General features: G+C 51.0%; 1 protein-coding gene across 3 annotated transcripts in view; it reads right to left on the bottom strand.

The window, feature by feature from the left end:
* SLC22A23 (solute carrier family 22 member 23) overlaps positions 1 to 19,449 on the bottom strand; it is a 154,169-nt gene that overhangs the window by 119,066 nt on the left and 15,654 nt on the right. The gene's annotated exons all lie outside the window — the stretch shown is intronic.

Here is a 19,449-nt window from a genome sequence, read left to right as displayed (position 1 = left end):
CGGCACTGCTGACTGCACGTAACCTCATCATTAACAATTCAGATACAGGAGTTCTTTACAGGGGTGACACCCCCCTATGTCTGCCCAGGGACCGGCGGCACCAGCATCACCTGGGAAGGCGTCAGAAATGCACATTCTCGGGCCCACGCCAGACCCCGAACGGGAAGTTCTGGAGGAAGCACAGCAAGTGGTTTAACAAGCCGTCCAGGTGACAACACCGCCGCCCTGGCCTGCCATTTCCCTGCTGTTTTGAATACAGTGAATGAGCTTCCCATGCCTGGGCCCAGGCTCAAACAGTCAACCCCCAAGAGCAGGGTGAGGCCAAAGGCCGCATGAAACATGCACAGCAGGGCTGGGTCAGCGCTTCGTGCGGCAAATGCCGGCTCAGAAACTAGAGTGTGAGCTAAGGGGCCTTTTGGAGGCCAGCCTGGAAAACCAGCACTCACGGAAGTACCAGTGTGTGCATATTCTGTCTCTCCAGCCTGGTTTGTACATTCTGAGGCTGTTCCTGAATTGTTTTCTCTCCACTCTGCCTAGCACAGGACTCTGCCCACAAAGTAACTGATTCCAAGGCTAAGAGCTACATCTACCAGCCTATCTGGTTCCTCCGGTCGAGGAGGTGCTTTACAACACCTATAATCGTTACAATCCCAATCACATCACACCTTCCTGCACCTCAGCCTGGCACGTTCCAGGCAGGAGAAGGACACGCCCGGTCCCAGGTTGCTGCCAGGGGGAGGGGGAAGGGAGAGGGGAGGAAGGGGGACCAGCGGCTGGCTCTGTGGCCCAAGAATCAGTCACTCCTGTCTCCACCCAGACTTCTCACTGATGAGCTTACTTGAGGTTGGTTAAGTGAGGCCAAGGAGCACATTCTGCTTATACGAGATGGCCAGGAGACAGAAGAGATTTTCATAAAGGCATCTGGGGGGGAGCGGCTTGCCCACACTGCTGTGAGTTCAGGCCCCTGAACGATAACTCGCCCTGGCCTTGGGCAGCCACGACCCAATTCAGCTGCTACCTAGTCAGATGTTCAGGGCAACCTCTATCAATTAACAAGGCGGGAGTGGAAAACTGAAACAGCTGAGGGAGACAGAACCGCTCCCACGGCCAGGGGGGAAAGGCAGCCCGGTGAGCAGTGTCTGCTGGCCCCGCGGTCCCCAGCCTGGGGGGCGGGGTGGGGGGCGGATCCAGGACAAAGCAGCCACCTGGCGCCTTAACCCTTCAATCAGGCGCCGGAGCAGACAGCATCTCTGAGTCAACAAGAAAACCACTCCAGACCCCAGCAGGCTCCCCAAGATAAAGTTCCTCCTGCTCGGGGCCTGCTGGACACCCCTAAAGCCTGGAGGCCCCCTGAGGTCCACTCCATAAACAAGGTGAGGTAGGGCTGGGAATCCACGGGGACAGCAGCCCTTGTCCGATCGCCCCACTTCTGATGAACATAAAATATGCTCAGATGTCGTACAACCTCCAGAAGAATTTCAGAAGTATGAGGACGCTTTGAGATCACCTCGCTGTCGAAACCTGTCCCACTATCGATAAGACACGGCAATCGGTCATTTCACTAAGCAAAGGCGAAGGGGCGTTAAGAAACCTAACCTGTGCACAGCCAGGGCTCAGCGGCACAGGTTCTGTCTCTGACATCATCACCTGTCACCTCCCTCTTCTCACACCCATCAACCACCGACGCCAGAGGGTACCTTCCTAGCGTACCCGGCACCCATCCCCCACTCCACCTCTGCCACGGACGGCCTGATTTATGGAGACGCGTAGGGGTTCACTCATCACCCTTTTCGTGTGGGTTCCTGCAGTGTGGGCTGGAAAACACCACTTCCGGGCTCCCTTACTGCTAAGCTCTCACACATGACTGAGGTTCTGCCCGTCGTCTGCACTTAACTTCCAGCGCACAGCCTCTATCTAATTTCCAGGGTGACTTGAATTAGGAAGAGCCTTAAGCCGGGAATAGGTGGGACATCCATTTGGTGGTCACATCAGGCAGGGCTTGGTCTGCAGGTGGCCCAGGTGTGATCCCAGAGCTTGGGTTGGACAGTGACCTCCTGAATCCCCTGCCTCCTAACTGTGACCCAGTCCCGGGACCGGCCAGTTCTCGGGAGCTGCTCCAGGCACCCTTCAGGAGGCTCAGCCCTCAGCCGCTCCTGCAATTCGGCGAGCGCTGATTTTATGACCAGATCTCCCTGGGAAGGAGTGTGCAGGGCAAGAGGAGAGGGGGCCTCCCCACTGAACTAACACAGGGGTCTCCATGCATTAACCCCTCAAATCCATTCCCTTCACAACAATGAGAACAGCCCTCTAGTCAAGCACTTCGTCAGCAGGTTTAACAAGATGGCAAAAGCGGAGAAGTCATGGCCCCATTTCATAGTCTGATGCCGGCCTCCCTTGCCGTTGTTCCAGGACCGGGGACAGTCCACTGTGATGATTCATGCTGAGGGAACTGACCCTAGAATGTGATCTCAATCTTAGCTGCACACGTTCTGTTTTTTAAAAAAAGGCAGTGGTTACAGAAAATCTGGTAGACTGTTTTCCTACCTATATATTTTAAAGATAAGCTAAAAGACATAAAATTTATATTATTTTCAAAGGAATAATCTAATTGCTTGACTTGCCAGAGGGGAGAAATATTCATCAAGCAAACTAATGAAGTTTCTAAAGAAGATGGAAAATAAATGGGAGATGAGGAAGATAATCTTATTTTCATCAATAATGAATACTATGATAAAGTAAAATGCAAAACAAGAACATAAAAAAATTGGAAGAAAACAGATTACTTATCCAATTCTGATGTGGAGAGGGACTCCCTAAGCATAAAAACTCAGAGAAAAAAAACTACCTAAGGAAAAGATGATGGATTTTATAACAGTTTATCTGTTACTCCTTAATTATCATTCTACTTATTATTTAAAACCTCCATGCATCAAAAATACCATAAACAAAATTATAAAGAGATAAATTTGTAAAATACATTGGAAGGGGGATCAGAATGAGTCACCCCCAAAAAATGCCACTTTGGCCTAAGGATGATTTTGAGCTGGAGCAAATGAGAATCAGCAGATTCAGAAAGAAGCCTTCTCAGAGCGTCCCTACCTGCCTAAAAGCAGAGGCTTCTGAGAATTGAAGAAGGCCATAAAACCCCCTCTCCCGGGGGAGTCCTATGGCCGTGAAGACAAAGTCGGCACCAAGATGCGTCTGCAAACAGCCTCACTGACAAATTAGGAGTTTGGGATTAACATGTACACACTACTATATATAAAATAGATCATCAACAAGGACCTACTATAAAGCACAGAAAACTCTACTCAATATTCTGTAATAACCTAAATGGGAAAAGAATTTGAAAAATATGTATAACTGAATCACTTTGCTGTACACCTGAAACTAACACAACATTGTAAATCAACTGTACTCCAATATAAGATAAAAATTAAAAACCACCTCACTGAAACAACCCTCATCTTCCGTTAGTTCCCCCCATATATTTCCTTCCCAAGTTTGCCACCCCTAAAAGCCTCAACCCCTTTTCCTCTGTCTCCTCACTTCTGTACAAACGGACTGTCCTTCTGTTAAGATGTGAGCCCAAGTTCCGACCACCCCTTTGAGTTACTGGTCACCAAGCGCTCCTGTGTGCCCAGCTGCACTTGGCAATGAACCCTGGTTCCCTCTTGTTCAGCTGCCTTCAGTCTAGTTCCCAGGGCCCCAGCCACAGAACCTAGGAGGGGAGAGGAAAAAGGTTTTCTCCTCCCCTACAACAGCCAAAGGGTTACTATCCTTAGTAAGTATTTCCATAACAATATAGACTGATACTCCTACTAGAAATGGGTAAAGCACCAGGCAAATTAACAAAATATGAAACAAATGGTTTAAAAAAAACACCTGGGAAATGCTCAATTCCACTAATTAAAATCAAAGCTCAATATTTTATTTTCAAAAAAATTTTTTTTTTTAGTTTCCCAAATACACAGGAGAAACCAAGAGGACCAAATCTGTGCTGGGCGTGTAAACGAAGCACTGCATTTCTGCAAGGCCATCTGGCAACATGCGTCCCGTGACTTGAAATCGTGAACACTCTTTATCCCAGCAATTCCCTTTCTTGGAAGTTTTTCCCAAGGAGACTATGACTGATGCCCACAGATGTCCTGGTGCAACGGTGCTCAGTGTTTGTAACTTGTAAGAAATGGGAACCTGCCTGACATCCAGCAAGACTATACAGCATGAAAATGTTTGCTTTTGGCTGCGTTGGGTCTTTGTTTCTGTGCAAGGGCTTTCTCTAGTTGCAGCAAGCAGGGGCCACTCTTCATCGCGGTGCGCGGGCCTCTCACTATCGCGGCCTCTCTTGTTGCAGAGCACAGGCTCCAGACGCGCAGGCTCAGTAGTTGTGGCACACGGGCTTAGCTGCTCCGCGGCATGTGGGATCTTCCCAGACCAGGGCTCGAACCCGTGTCCCCTGCATTGGCAGGCAGATTCTCAACCACTGCGCCACCAGGGAAGCCCCAAATGTTTGCTTTTGAAAGCAAATGATTGAGAAAAATGCTCATGATATAACGGTACGAGAAAGGCTCAGAATAAAAAACCATGAATAGAGGAGATATTTGTGTACACAGGGGAAATTAGAAGAAGATATTCCAAAATATTTAAAGTGACTATCTCTGGAGAGTTGAGTTTTATTTTCGATTTTATACTTTTCTTGACTTTTCCAAACTTTCTACAGTTAATCTATAAGCCTTATAATGAAAGAAAAAAAGTAGAGGTAAAAGTAATGTAGACTCCCACCCACAGTGGTAGGTGGAAGTGATCGTAGTTAGGGTGAGACCAAATCATTAAAAAAAAAAAAAACCTTTTCACCTTTTCAGGAATATGCATTTTAACACAATCTAAACACTCAGGCCTAGCGGAAGCCTGTTTGGAAAATGACTAGAAACAAACTACATCTTTGGAGCCTGAAGATTATTGATGATGTTAATATTCATTGACTAAAGCCAAAAACATTTTTTAGGAAACTAAGTGAAAAATTTCCCCCAAGTTTCATCTTTTGTGCCGGAGATCCCCATCTGAGGCTGTTCCATTAGAAGCCACGAGGGTTTTACCAGTCACAACGCACATCTGTTCTAACCCTGAGGAGTCAGTAGAGGTAAACGGAAAAGTTTCTGCTCAGACTGCAAAGGGGATAACACTGCTTAAAGCTTCAAAAGCTTAAATAAAACAAAATTCCTGACTGAGGTGGAGGAATTTACAGAAATGCAGGGCCAGCATTCTTCCGCAACCTTTTTTTCCCCCTGAAGTGGTATTTCAGCAGACCCTCATGAACCACTGTTTGATACACCGAGGATTTGCCCTGCTCTGTGTTTCTTAACTGGAGACAGTAGAAGTGGCAAGAATACCCCCCCCCGACACACACACACACACACCCTGGAAGGCTGGCCACATAAGCTGGACCCATGAAGCACATTAGCTACAATCAGCTGCTCAACACTGAGGCAGCCTATGCGGGTCTGTGTTATTCAGTGGTTCTTTTTTTTTTTTTTAATGGATTTATTTAATTTATTTATTTTTGGCTGCGTTGGGTCTTCGTAGCTGCGCACGGGCTTTCTCTGGTTGCGGCGAGCGGGGGATACTCTTCATTGCGGTGCGCGGGCTTCTCATTGTGGTGGCTTCCCTTGTTGCGGAGCACAGGCTCTAGGCGCCTGGGCTTCAGGAGTTGTGGCTCGCAGGCTCAGTAGTTGTGGCTCGCAGGCTCTGGAGCGCAGGCTCAGTAGTTGTGGCGCACAGGCTTAGTTACTCCGCGGCATGTGGGATCTTCCTGGACCAGGGCTCGAACGCATGTCCCCTGCATTGGCAGGCGGATTCTTAACCACTGTACCACCAGGGAAGCCCTGTTTTTGTTTTGTTTAATCTAGTAGTATTTGGATTTTTTTTGCTAAAGACGTTATCAAAATTCAAGAAATACTGCATATTTTGAAAACCCCAAATTATTCTCTGCTTTTTGCCTCTAAGTTCATCCTCCAATTTTAGGAGATTCACAGCAGCCAACATAACTGCCAATTAGGGCTGGCACTCTCTCGAGCTTCCTTAAATGACATAATGAACGACCTTGCCAGATACTCTGGGAGGTTTTTGGGTTTCTTTTTAGTTGTGTTTCCCTGTTTTTCATTAACTGCTGCTCAAATGGCTCCTCCACTTTCTTTTTCCCCAACCAACTTGGTGCCAAAAACCCAAACACGGCACGTTGAGGGAAACAGTTGAACCAAAAATCTACTGCAAGCCTGTTGGTGCTCCATGGAAGAGACCAGCAAACCCGCTCTCTCCTCGTGCAAAGGAAACCGGTCCAAAACCACAGTGTCAAAGCTGGTGACCTTCTTCAACCTCACGTAGCCCCGTTCTGGACTAGTGTAGTAATTTTAGACTCACCCTAACCCTTACTCAGTGATCGGTCTTGTTCTGTTTTTCTTCCAGTGACGACTCTTACGCCTGCTGCCCTTTGGCTGTAGTACCACCTTGGTGTGGAGGAAGAGAGACGGACGTGACAACTGCTTCAAACTGTCGCCTTCGGGGGCTTTCCCGGTTCTTACTGAATTTGACCATTTTTAAAGGGCTGGAAGTATAAAACCTCTTACTTATAGCACAGGGAACTATATTCAATATCTTGTAAAAAACTATAATGGAGAAGAATGAAAGAAAGAATATAATGATATATACATATATATTATGTATAACTGAATCACTATGCCGTACACCTGAAACTAACACAACATTGTAAATCAACTACACTTCAATCTTAAAAATAAATAGATAAAAAATTTAAAAGCTAACTTAAAAAGGAAACAGAAAATTAACCACCTAAACAGGCCCTGAGTAGTGGATGTAGGATCATCCCTGCGAGGTAACACGAGGCACTCAATTTTCCTTTACTTTTTCTGAAAGGAAACAAGGAACACTGTACAGTTCTGAGCAGAGGTTTACGTTAGTAAACGTCCTTATGAATGTGCTACATGCCCACTATGGCACTGGGGGGTGCTGAATCTATATTCCACAGGCAGCAGAGATGGTGAATAAGCAACGACCTTCTATCAACCAAAACCTTGGAGAGTCTTTCCAAATCCTGCAATGCCTATTTTACTACCTCTAAGAAGGGAAATTGATAGTAAACCCTATACATTAAAGAGGACTATTGCAAAACCAGAAAGAAAGAAAAAAAAACAAAAAACTCCACCGCCCTAAACATTCAACCCCAGGGAACTATTCACGCCTTAAGTGAATTCAACACACCGGCTTCTCCCACGTAATTGATATTAAGTAACTGAAAGATTCTTAGCGAGAAATTACACAGTTGCTACATGTGTTACTAGAAGAGATCTTTTAGTATTGCGCAGGAACAAAACTGGACTCCAACATTTAAAAGAGCCGCACTAATTCTGGAAAGGAGCGAAGTGTGGAGACCTTTGGACAGCAGGGTCAGGGAATCCTTGGAACGAGAAGAATGTGATGACCAGGTGATCAATCGGGAAGAACTCAGAGGCAGAAGGAAAATTATCTTTTACCTGCGGAAACAAATGCCTCGTCCCTCCCCACTGCCTGGCAGCTGTGACCCTGACTTCTCTCAGCCCCGTGAAGTGCCTCTGGGCCAAGCCATTCCTCACCTCCCTGCCCTGCCAGGGTCCAGCCACGCCAGGGAACCCCCAGCTCCCCAAAAGCCGCAGGGCCCTTTGCCTGTCCTACAATATCCATGCACACCCCGATTTTCCTGGCTCAATGGATAAAACTCATTTCAACCAAAATTATTTAACATTGTAGATCACCTGCGGGTTGGAGAATGGCATCCTTTCTGTACTCCTGGCATTATTCCTTTCAATGGGCATATAGTAGCTTTGTAAGCACACAATTAATTACAAGGGGTAGAAAGAAAATTAGAAAGATACAAAGAATACATTTCCACATATTTAATCAAGTCAATTGAGAAGCTCTCCTCTTCCTAGTGCCCCTGTTCTGTACTCCTATAACAACCTGTACTCAGGATAAACACCCAGACTATTTATCAGAACATATCATAACTGCCTGCTGCTTACAACTCTTTCTTTCACCAGCTCAGGGGTTGGCAAACTACACCCCGCAGGCCCGATGTGGCCCTGCCCCCTGTTCTGCACGTCGAGTTTGATGGGGACCCGTCTCTGCTGGTGCACAAGTGCGTGTGCCGAGCACAGGGGTGACAACACAGAACACACGGCCTGCAAAGCAGAAAACGTCTACTATTCAGCCCTTCACAGGGCACGTCTGCCGACCCCGGCACTCGACCGTGAGTCCCTGAAGAAAGGGACCACGTCCTCAGTCTCTAAGCTGATGTCTGGGACGGGGCAGGACAGCACGTGGAGCTGCCACTCCGGAAGTGGACGTGCTCTGTTTGCGCCTGTGTTCACTGTGCCATGCATCTTCTCAACCCTCTTTCTCTCCGTGATTATTTCTTCAAACAGGATTTAAATAATTAATACATAATTACGTATTATACAACATTTCTACAGGCAATATAGTTTTAAGTGTTTCTGCCATACTTTTCACCATTAGTAATTTTCCGCAAGGGAAAGAGAATTCTAGTTTTATTATAAAAGCCCACAGAATACAGGGTATGAGAAATTTATTTAAAACAATGAATAATTTCTCTCTTAACAGAACAAATCTGTTATATAAATTAAATATTGTCTCAACATTTGTTAAGCACCTGCCATGGTCTTGGGGCTCTGCTGGCTGCTTTGACTAAGCATCTTATTCAGGCATCGAAACAGCCCTATAACACGGGCTTATGACCAGTGAGTCCATTTTACAGATGAGGAAATTGAGGCAAAGGGGAATCAACTAGTCCAAAGTCAAATGGTTTTTCAGTAGAAGATTATCAATCCATGTCTGATTAAAACTCATGTTCTTCCCCCACCCCAATAAACTCAAAGAAACAGCCCTTGTTCATGCAAATATAAACAATTCTGTGGTTTATATTAAATTGTTATCGGTTGCAGCATTTGTCTTGCCCGGTATTCAGAAGACCTCAGGTACAAGGAAGCAAAGCATGACTGTGGAAGCAGGACAACCTTTGCTGTTACTTTATTGTTACAATGACTAAACAAAAATAGCTGGTAAAGTCCCTGTGAATAGCTGGTATGTACTCAAAGGCATCTATTAAAAATAATATCCCAGTATCTTATTTTTCATAGAATTTTAGTATCAAAATACTGGGAAAAGTCAAGGTCAACCTCCTAATTTTAGAAATGAAAAGCCTGAAGCCCAGAGAAATGACGTAACTTGCTCAAAATAAAAAAATCTTGGGGACTTCCCTGGCGGTCCAGAGCACTCCTTGCTTCCACTGCAGAGGGCACGGGTTCGATCCCTGGTCTGGGACCTAGGATCTTGCATGCCGCGCGGCGCGGCAAAAAAAAAAAAAAGCCTGGGGCTGCTGGACCCCAGCCCAGGCTGCTGTGGAAGATCTCACTTCCTCATAGGTGGCCCTGATGCAAACCGCCCAAGTCCATCACTGCCGAGCAGGACAGAGGTGTGTGGTCCAGCTCCCAACCTCACGGTCATCTGTCGGCACCATGTTCACTCTAGTCCAAAGCCCTTACAACATAAAGGATTTTTAAAAATTATCTCAACATTCTAATTGAGACCAACTCTTGAGCTTCTTGTCCAACAGTCACTTTTTTTTTTTTTAAATAATAAATCAGAGCAGTTGAGAAGCTAAACCAGTTTTCTCCCTGTTTCAACATCGGTCTCACCATCTTGAAAGGACATGAATAATATTAGGCGAAACGGCCTCTTCAAACAAGGATGTTGTTTGCTGTGTCTGACTCAAATTAAAAGCCAGTACAGGGGCTTCCCTGGTGGCGCAGTGGTTGAGAATCTGCCTGCCAATGCAGGGGACACGGGTTCGAGCCCTGGTCTGGGAAGATCCCACATGCCGCGGAGCAACTAGGCCCATGAGCCACAACTACTGAGCCTGCGCATCTGGAGCCTGTGCTCCGCAGCAAGAGAGGCTGCGACAGTGAGAGGCCTGTGCACTGCGATGAAGAGTGGCCCCCGCTCGCCGCAACTAGAGAAAGCCCTCGCACAGAAACGAAGACCCAACACAGCCAAAAATAAATAAATAAATAAATAAAATTAAAAAAAAAAAAGCCAGTACAAATGTGAATCTAAATGGTCACCTTTTCCACAAAGACAGCTGACACCAACCTGCTAAAACAAGGTGCACAGAACCCTCAGCTGCTGAACTCACGAAAGGTCTAGTAGAACACTAGTTGGGGAATTTTTACCAATTTGGCCTTTTCCTCCGTTGTTCTTGGGCCGGGCTGTAGTTTACCAGGGTCTCCGCAGAAGCGCATCATCAGATAAACAAGAGCCTGCAGGAGGCCTGGAATTCAGAGACCACCACGGGGGCTGGGCCAGGAGCAGCCGGGAGCAGCCGGGCACCGAGGTGAGAGCACAGATTTCCAGCTGATGGACCCGAGTTTCGATTCTAGTCACGTGACCCGGGTGAGTTACCTCACCCCTTGGGGCCTCAGTTGCAACGTCTATGATATAGGAGTCATAAAACTTGCAATATAGGTTTTTTATGAGTCAAAACTAATATAAAGCATGTGCCTGGTGATTATTACTCATTAATTCTGTCTGTCATTTAAGCAGCTCCTTCGGGGCTTATGTCTGTTGGTAACACTTGAAGGAGAGCTAATAAAACTACTTTCAAAAAGGGTTTTGATGCTGAGAGTCTGCGTTATTCACCGAGGCTGACCCTAACTGATCCAAACGAAGGGGTATTTCCTAGCTGTACATGTTGTCTGCAGAGCAGGCACCAGAACAGAAAGTGGGAGAGGCAAGCACAGAAGATGCCCCCGGGGCACAGCTGTGTCCACAGTGGGGAGGGACTGGACCGGGAGCCGGCACCCTTCCACACGGGGTCTACACGCCTTCCACGTCCTTCCCCAGAGCTCGGATGCGACGCCCTTCGCTTCGATCTCATCAGCTGCAGACGGGACAACATCAGCCCCAAGTCCCAGATGTCCTACAAACAGTCATTAAATATACTGTTTCTCTGACCCAAAGGAGAAAAAGGAGGTTGGTTCTCAACAGCTAGCGACACTATTACACCCAAAAGGGTGTTTACGTTTTTTTCCCTTGAGCCAACTATTAATCTCCCCAGAACATTGAGCAGAATTGGCAATGTGACAGCCAAAGGTGACAGTGCAGTTTGTTTCCGGCTGCCCGGGGCTCAGCGGGACATGGATGTGCAGATACAGGCCCGAGGAAGGACCCCTGCCACCCACTCCAGAGGCCTCTGACATCCCGAGGGACAAGTTAACACAGGACAGACAGTTCTCCAAGATTTTCCTCGAATAAAACTCAAAGCATCCTTAAGCCAAAGCCAGAATCAGCTCCTCGAGGGGTACCACGCACTGCCGTGAGCCAGTTCTCCCGAGGGCAGACTCCAGGGACCCACATGGGGCTCGGCCGGGTGGGAGAGGGAAGTGGATAACAGACTCAGCTGGAAGGGGAAGGAGGGGGCAGAGACCCCTCGGGCCGAAGCGGCTGCGAGTGGCCAGACTGGGCCTCAGGTGGCCTCCCTCACAGGCCCCCCACGGCTGTGTGGATGTTCTCACCCTCCTCACCCGCCAGCCCGGTCAGAACCACATGGGCTTTCATACTGGGGACGGACCTGGGACGGTGTCTTCTGCTATGGATGCGTTTGGAAGTACAGCACGCAGGAACTTGTGCGGCAGCCCCTTCCGTGAACCTTTGGAAACCAGGCTCTTTCTTGCAACGGTATTAACTGCATCGCGTTCAGGGCTTGGTGGGCGTGGCCTTGCTGATTAAGCCAGGGCAGCTGAATTCCATCCCAGCCTAAGGCACGCTCTGGAAAGGTGCCCTTCACAGACTGCCAAGTGAAAACCCTCCATCAACCACTGACTCAAGAGCGGATTTTACAAAGCTTGTCGCAGGGCCATCAAGGCTACCCACTGGGCACTCTCCACTCCTTCCCCTCTCTCTAAGGCACACGGGAAGCAGAAGAGGAGGGAACGGTCCATAAACGAAACCTTCAACTGGGCTGTGCTCCCCTGTGGGGCTGCATCTTTAAGACACATTCACTTCTTAGTCAGCAGCTGAGGCGTTTTCTGAAGGTGCTTGAAAGGGCACCAACAGGTGTTCGTCTGCAGTAACAGTCAGTCAGAGGGAAGATGGAGTCTCCCCTGCAGGACTTCTCAGAGCCTTCACCGTTACTGCGCACCATGGGTCCTGCACAGGGGGCTCTGCGGCTGCGCTTCCCAAACTCAGGCGGCCTTGGACACCCCCCCCCCCACACACTTTGAAGGGCATATTTTTGAACTGCAGAATAAGAGATGTTGCCATGCATATTTTGTTTGCCCTACGACCTAACAGACGATCACAACGCCAATTATAATATGACAATTCTGGGATTCTGAGCCTGGGGTAAGACACTTTGGTTACGCCTGCATCTACATGAGGGGAGGAGGGCTGCTATTCATATGTGTCAAAGGATATTCGAAGTAAGCAGAGGAATTTGTTTTCTACCTTTGATCAGAGAAAATAAAAACGATAACTATGTTTCTCTGTCTTTGCAAGAGATTATAAAGGCTAATTGGTAACAGACGGACAAACATTCAATACTCTTAGGAAACGATATGTAGGTCAATGACAGCAAAAAGCACTCACCGTGTACAATTCACCCTCCTCGAAAGGACACGTACCTGCACTGGACGCTGCCGCCTCTCTTGCAGGAGGACGCTCAGTCAGCCCAAGTCCAGTGGTGCTTACGGACCCTTTAAGACGTAGTCTACGTACCCAACAGAAGTGAAAGCAGGGACACAAACAGATATGTGTACGTCCATGTGCAAAGCAGCATTATTCACAATAGCCAAAGTGTTGAAGCAACCCAAGGGTCCATAGACACATGAATGTCTACACAAAATGTGGTGTATACACAGAATGGAATACTATTCAGCCCTAAAAAGGAAGGAAATTCTGACACAGGCTACACCATGGATGAGCTTGAGGACATTACACTCAAAGAAATGAGCCAGTCACAAAAGGACAAAGTACTGTCTGATTCCACTTATATGAGGTCACTGGAGCCGTCAGATTCACAGAGACAGAAAGTAGAAGGGTGGATGCTGGGGCAGAGGGAGGGGGGAGGGGCAGTTGGTGTTTAATGGGGACAGAGTTTCAGTTTGGGACGATGAAAAAGTTCTGGAAATGGATGGTGGTGATGGTTGCACCATACTGTGAAGGTACCTAATGCTAGTAAACTATATACTTAAAAATGGTTAAAATGCTAAGTTTTATTTTATTTTATTTTAAGATATGTATATATCTTACCAAAAAAAAAAAAGTGAGATAAAATTGCATTCCTGTTCTAACAATGACAAATCCAAGGTGCGACTAGTCAGGGTTCTGTTTGGCTTACACACGGAGGATGCCCCCTCGAAGAGCAGGAAGCACCGGGACAGCCACTTCCTGCTTGCAGATCCTCAGTCCTACGCGTTAGAGTCTCAGGACAACCTTCTCCAAGGCCCAGACCATTCCCTGCAGGGAGACGTGAGCAAAGGAAGCATGACAGTCCTCCCAGCACTCACACTCGCCTGCTTCCTCCCCTGGGCTTCACTTCCCACGATGCTCAAGCCAGGCTCCTGGCGCTTAGGCTCTGTCCTCATGCAATCAGGTTCCTCCCTTTGCGTCCCTGCCCGGGGCCAGCACCCCGGTCCAGGCCCATCGGGGACTCGTCCGCGTATTCAGAGGGCGGCACAGCTTCCATATTTAATGGCTGTTTACTGGTCACTACTGTGTGCCAGACCCCAGGAAATAACAGTGCAAAGTGCTGTCCTTGCTGTCGACGGTCTAAGAGTGGAAAACAGGCCGTGAGTAAGAAATGAAATACAGCTGAACTTAAGGCGCTGTGCGAGCACATCAGAGGGCCTGGGGCTCTGTTTAGTTAGGACTCTCCCTCTTGGCCGGGCAGGGGGTCAGGAGGTGAGCGGAGAAGGCGGGGCAGGGGCAGACCCGAAGGCCCTGCACCCCACATTACAGAGGAGAAACGCATCAAAACCAACCTTTAAATGGACTTCAAATGTCAACTGAAATCAAACCTCATGTTGGCTCTTGCTTGATGCTGCTCTTGTTAGAAACACCCTGATCCAGCCTGGCAGCCTTTCAGAGGAAGGGGACCAAATCCCCAAGCCCGCTGTTCAGGGGACGGGGGAGGAGAGAAAGGGAGAGAGTGACCAGGAGGTGGGGCGCGGACGAAGCAGGCTCCAGCCTGTCTACAGACGCACCGATGGGAGGGCACGAGGGTGCAGGCCACACATCCGCCACTGACGAACAGGCTGCAGGATACGGATGAGCCCCGAGGAGAAGGATGAGCTCTATCATCGCATGTACCTTGGTGTGAGCTGCTTTACCTCTTAGCCGAGACCAGCTGCCCAGACGTTTTCTTAAGGTGAGAGGCAGGGTCCCCACGCGCGGCCGCGGCTCAGGTAGCTGCCACGTGCCATGAAGGCTCATTTGCCAGGGCTGATCGTAATTTCGTCCTGAGACCTTCCAGACGTCTTGTTTTAAACGTGTTGAGTTAACGGCTGGGAAACTGCGGCGCTTCGTACGACGCGTCAGAGCAGCTGCCCTCCCAGCCCCAATGGGGGCTCCTCGAGAAAAGGGCTCGGAGGAAGCAGGGGTCTCAGAGCTCACACCCTGTGGAGAAGGAGCCTGCATGTGGGTCGTTTCCTTTCATGCCTGCAAAGCCTACGCAATGAGCGGCATCTCCACCTCGGAAATTGGGGTCCAGGAGGCCAAGTAACTCCAGGAGCTGGAGGTCTGAGTGGAAAAGTGGTGAAGAGCCCAGGATGGAGACCCAGGTCTCCTGCCCGAGCCTAGGGCCTTCCCCCCGCCCTGCTGCACTCAGCACAGCCCCCGAGCACGGGACCGTGTCACTGCTGGACCAGCCCCGGTTCTCACAACCACGCGGTGCTTGGGGTCAAGTCGAGACTGTGAAAAAGCCACGTGTAAAATCATTTTTCACAAGGTCTTTTGTTTTTTTTTCAAATCATGGGGCTGCGTTTACAAAACCTAAAGGAACCGAGCTTCCTGGCTACTGTGCACAAGTGCCGTTCAGAACGCCACCTACCCAAGCCCAGGAAAGCCGCCTCTCGCTTTCCCCTTCGGCTCAGTAACTTTCACAGCCATCGGGATAAACGCATTCTCTCTGCTGAACACGGCGGGGCCTCCAGTCCCTAAACTGCTGCCTCAACACAAGTGCATCAGTGGTGCCTTCACCTGCTTCAACACGAGTGCAGATCACCTTGGACGACGCGCAGGCACGGACGCAAACACTCTGCCCGACAAAATGCCCAGCGACACGCGAACACGGACAAACGTGAAAACCCTGGGGAAAACGCCACGTTTTTTGAGGTTCAAAAATGGTGGGAACCGTCTGCCTGCACTTCGTTGCTTCTTTTAAGGTCCGTACGCAGAGGGGAGAGATTGGGAGGGATGATTCCCCTCCCACGCCCCAGCCCGGCTGGGAAACACTCCCCTAGCCCCCTCCTTCCCCTGAAGCAGGATCCTGCCGGGCAGGTCCATCGGAAGAGAACTCCCCTTGCCCTTCCCTACGAGTGTCCCTGCACACGGGGCCGCCGCTCTGTGTTCAGCCGTGGCCGGGAGATGGCGGACACACCGGCTGTTTTGTTTGGCCTCTTGCTCCCAAGCTTCTTTAACCCCGGAGCCGTTGGCCCTCACCAGGCTTACCCAGGTCCTCCTGAGCCAGGAGGGGTGCGGGGCTCCCAGCTCGGTTCCCACATGCGGCAGGAGGCCCTGCTGCTCCAAGCCCCCTGGGGACGGGGTGAAAAACCACAGCACTCCTGGTACCCGCCCTGGGGTCCTGGCCGCGGCCGGTCCAGGTGTGGCTCCTCCCGCCCACGTGCGTCCCCGCCCACGTGCGTCCCGCCCCCGGCCCCACTCCTCCGGCGTCCTCATCACTCTCTGGCCCTGGAAACTGCATCTGGATTCCTGCGTCTCGGAGGCCACAGCTCCTCCCCCACAGGCACCCCGTCGCTCCTGCTTCCGACCCCCAGGAAGAAAAGGGAAAGAGGGAAACCTACCCAGATTACAAGTAAGTCAAGACCTCCCACTAGCTGCTCCGATTCTGTCCGCTTGGACGTCTTAGAACTGAAAGGTAACGAGGAGTCGGAAGGGCTTACGAAGTACTGAATTTCACTGTCATGGCAATCTACGCGTAACGGCCCCAAACAGGAAACGCCCCGAAGTCCACCGACAGGTGAGGGGAGAACCCGAACGCGGGGCACATGAGCCATGGAGGGCGGACCAGCCGCACGAGGAGGAGCGACTACTGACGCAGGTGGGAACGTGGACAAACCTCACAGGTGACGCCAGGTGCGAGCGGCAGACGCCCAGGCCCCGTCCTGCACGGGTCCGTGCCTGCCACGTTCTGCACCAGGCGGCACCGGCTGTGCTGGGGGAAAGTAGCACGCCGGACGCTTGGCGGAGGCGATGGGAGGCGCGCAGGGTCAAGTTCTCCATGGCGGGGGAACGCGCTGCGGCTTAATTTAGGTGGTGGTTAAGGGGCAGATAAATGGGTCCAAACCCACTGAACTATACACTTAAAATCTGCCGATTTTACTGTATGTTACTTGTATCTCCATTTTAAAAAATCTGGGAAACTGTTTTAAACGGGTCCCCAAAGATGAGGAAGCAGCACCCAGAGCTGACGGGGCTTCCGTCTCCTCCCCCCTCCGGCGGCTCTCTGGTGACAGGCGGCGAAGGGGAAGGAGATGCAGGGGCTGTGACAGAGCCCAGAGGGTCGGATGACCCTCCCGGAGCGAAGGCGTTTGTTTGTACCTTCCCTTCTGCTCAAGGAGAGGATCTCCAGGCCAAGAGCTCGGGGCAGAGAGTGAGCGACTCGCACAGGTGCTGTTTCTTCCAGGGCCCCTCCCCCTTCTCCCTTAGCGTGAACAGCGCCCACAGGCACTCCCGCCACCATCTGCAGCCACCTGCTTACAGATCCATCACTCGACAACAGACCCAATGGGCCGGAAAGCACTCTTCTTGCAAAACTAACGTGAAGGACAGAATCACCCGTGTTGCAGGGATAAGAAGCTCTGTCTTCCTGCAAGGACTCCATCGTGGGCCGAGCTGCGTCCCCCCAGTAAGAGCTGGCGAAGTGACTCCTCACCCCGGCGGCTCAGGACGTGAGTGTGGGAGGAAGGGTCCTCACAGAGAAGATGAAGCTAAAGGACGTCATCAGCGTGGGTCCTCATCCAGCACGGCTGGTGCCCTTGGAAAACGGGGAAACGTGGACGCAGAGACACAGGTAGAGGAACGATGACGTGAAGACACACGGGGAGACCAGGTGGAGACGGAGGACTGGACTGGTGCCTCCCCGCCCAGGACGCCAGGGACCGAGGCCGCTCCAGAGGCCTGGACGGACCCTCCCTCAGAGCCCCCGGGGGGAGCCAAGCCTGCTGACGCCCCGGACTTTCCGAGGCTCCGGGCCGGCCCCCTCCTGTCACCTGATACGCGAGTGAGCCTGGTCTGCCCCTTGCCCACCCCGTGTGGCCGGACGCCATCACCCACAGCACAGACGCCGGTGGCCCCGGCCCTCCTCTCCGCCGGCACACGGTCTGTCTTCTGGAAACAGGGGGGGGCGGGGGGGGGGGGGTGCTGGTGTTGTGGAGGGAGCACAGGTGGCGGAGCGGGACTGACGTGTCTGGGATGCCGGCTTCGTGGATTAGGAACGCCGCGCCCCTGGCCAAGCCCCTTGGCCTCTAAGCCTGGGGTCCCTCACCTATCAGACGCTGATAACAGGAGGGAGAAGTGAGTGGCCAGCCCACGGCTGGGAAACGTTGCCACGACCTGGCTCAGAAACCTTCCACCCTCTGCTCACCCACCAGAGACGGTCTGGGGTCCTCTGCACACAGCCCCTCTTCTCCTCGATCCCACTCCTCTTGAACCCAGTTTTGTGCAGGTGCCCGCCCCACGTGACTCGGGGAAGGGGCATCCCCGGCGCGCACAGAGCACCCCCGGTGAGTGCTGTTGGTCCAGGGCAGGTATGCAACCTGAGGGGGTGCAGGTAAGAGAGGAGGACCCACGCTCCAGGCTGCAAGGAGACGCTGTCATTTCCTCTTTCCCAGGCCAGGAGGGGGCTGGGGCCTCAGAGAGCCACCATCAGGGGGCGTCACCTTGCCAACACGAGGACCTCGGCACTTGGCCACAGGCTGGATCCTGTCTATTGAAGCCCTGACCTCCAGCACCTCAGATGTGGCTGAATTTGGACACAAGGCTTTCAAGAGGTGATTAAGTTAAAACGGGTCGTTAGGGTGGGACACAACCCAATACGACCAGCGTCTTTAGAAGAAGAGGAGATCAGGACACAGACACACAGAGAGATGACCCTGTGAGGACACAGGCAGGAGGCGGCATCTACAAGCCGAGAGAGGCCTCAGGAGAAACCACCCTGCCAACACCTTGATCTTGGCCCTCCAGCCCCCAGACTGTGACGGAAGAAATCCTGCTGTTTCAGCCCCAGTCTGTGGTGCTCTGTTACGGCAGCCCAAGTAGTATTAGCCTCTCACTACACAGTGTTAGGATGAACCAGCACTGACGAAGGCCAGGAAGAGACGCAGAAAAGACTGTGGACTGGGGCCTGGCCCATCCCTGACTTCCGGAAATGTCTTAAGTTTTCCTGCGTATTTCAGAACTCAGTGTGATCTGAGGTTTTCTGCTGTTTGCAGCGGACAGCATGCCTACTGATGCCCAAGGTTTCAAACCTTCACAGCTCTGCGCCTTATCTCCTCCTGGTTTAAACAAGAGCTCCTTCCCACTTCCTGCCACCCAGGACTGACCCCCGACACACACACTCCACCCCTCCCCACTGCCACCCCCTGCTCAGGCTCCCCCCTGCCCACACTGCTCTCCTTCTCCTCGGTCTCCCGGGACCACCCGATCCTCAGGGCGTGACTCAGAGGCTCTCAACACAGCACTCTGCAAACAGAGCTGCCCAGCAAACATGTGAACGACATACCCTCTGGACTTTGCTCCTGTGGTCTCCTCCCCACGTGAATGGGAACCAGATGAGTTAGGCCACCACCTCCGCTCTACGCACAGATTCCATCAGACTGTAGATCACGGCCTCCCCCTCGACAGGAGAAATTGCCTTTTGGAGACTGAAAAACCTACTCTTGGTATAATAAACTGAGCCTTTAAATTCTGGTCACCCTCTGCCTGCTCAGGTCATTTCAGCTTCCCCCAAACTGCTGCTGGAGCGAGACCCACAACCAAGGCTCTAGTTTTTCTTTTTTCGCCACCCTCCCTTTAATCACTTGTCTGAGACCCTAGTCAAAACTCTAGTCAAAAGAGGACTACAGTTACAAATGGGGAAAAACAAGA

The sequence above is a fragment of the Balaenoptera acutorostrata genome, chromosome 10 (assembly GCF_949987535.1).
Source record: "Balaenoptera acutorostrata chromosome 10, mBalAcu1.1, whole genome shotgun sequence".
NCBI classification, from domain to species: Eukaryota; Metazoa; Chordata; class Mammalia; order Artiodactyla; family Balaenopteridae; genus Balaenoptera; species Balaenoptera acutorostrata.
Note: the sequence above shows the minus strand (reverse complement) of the source record. Positions and strands in the feature narration are given on the sequence as shown.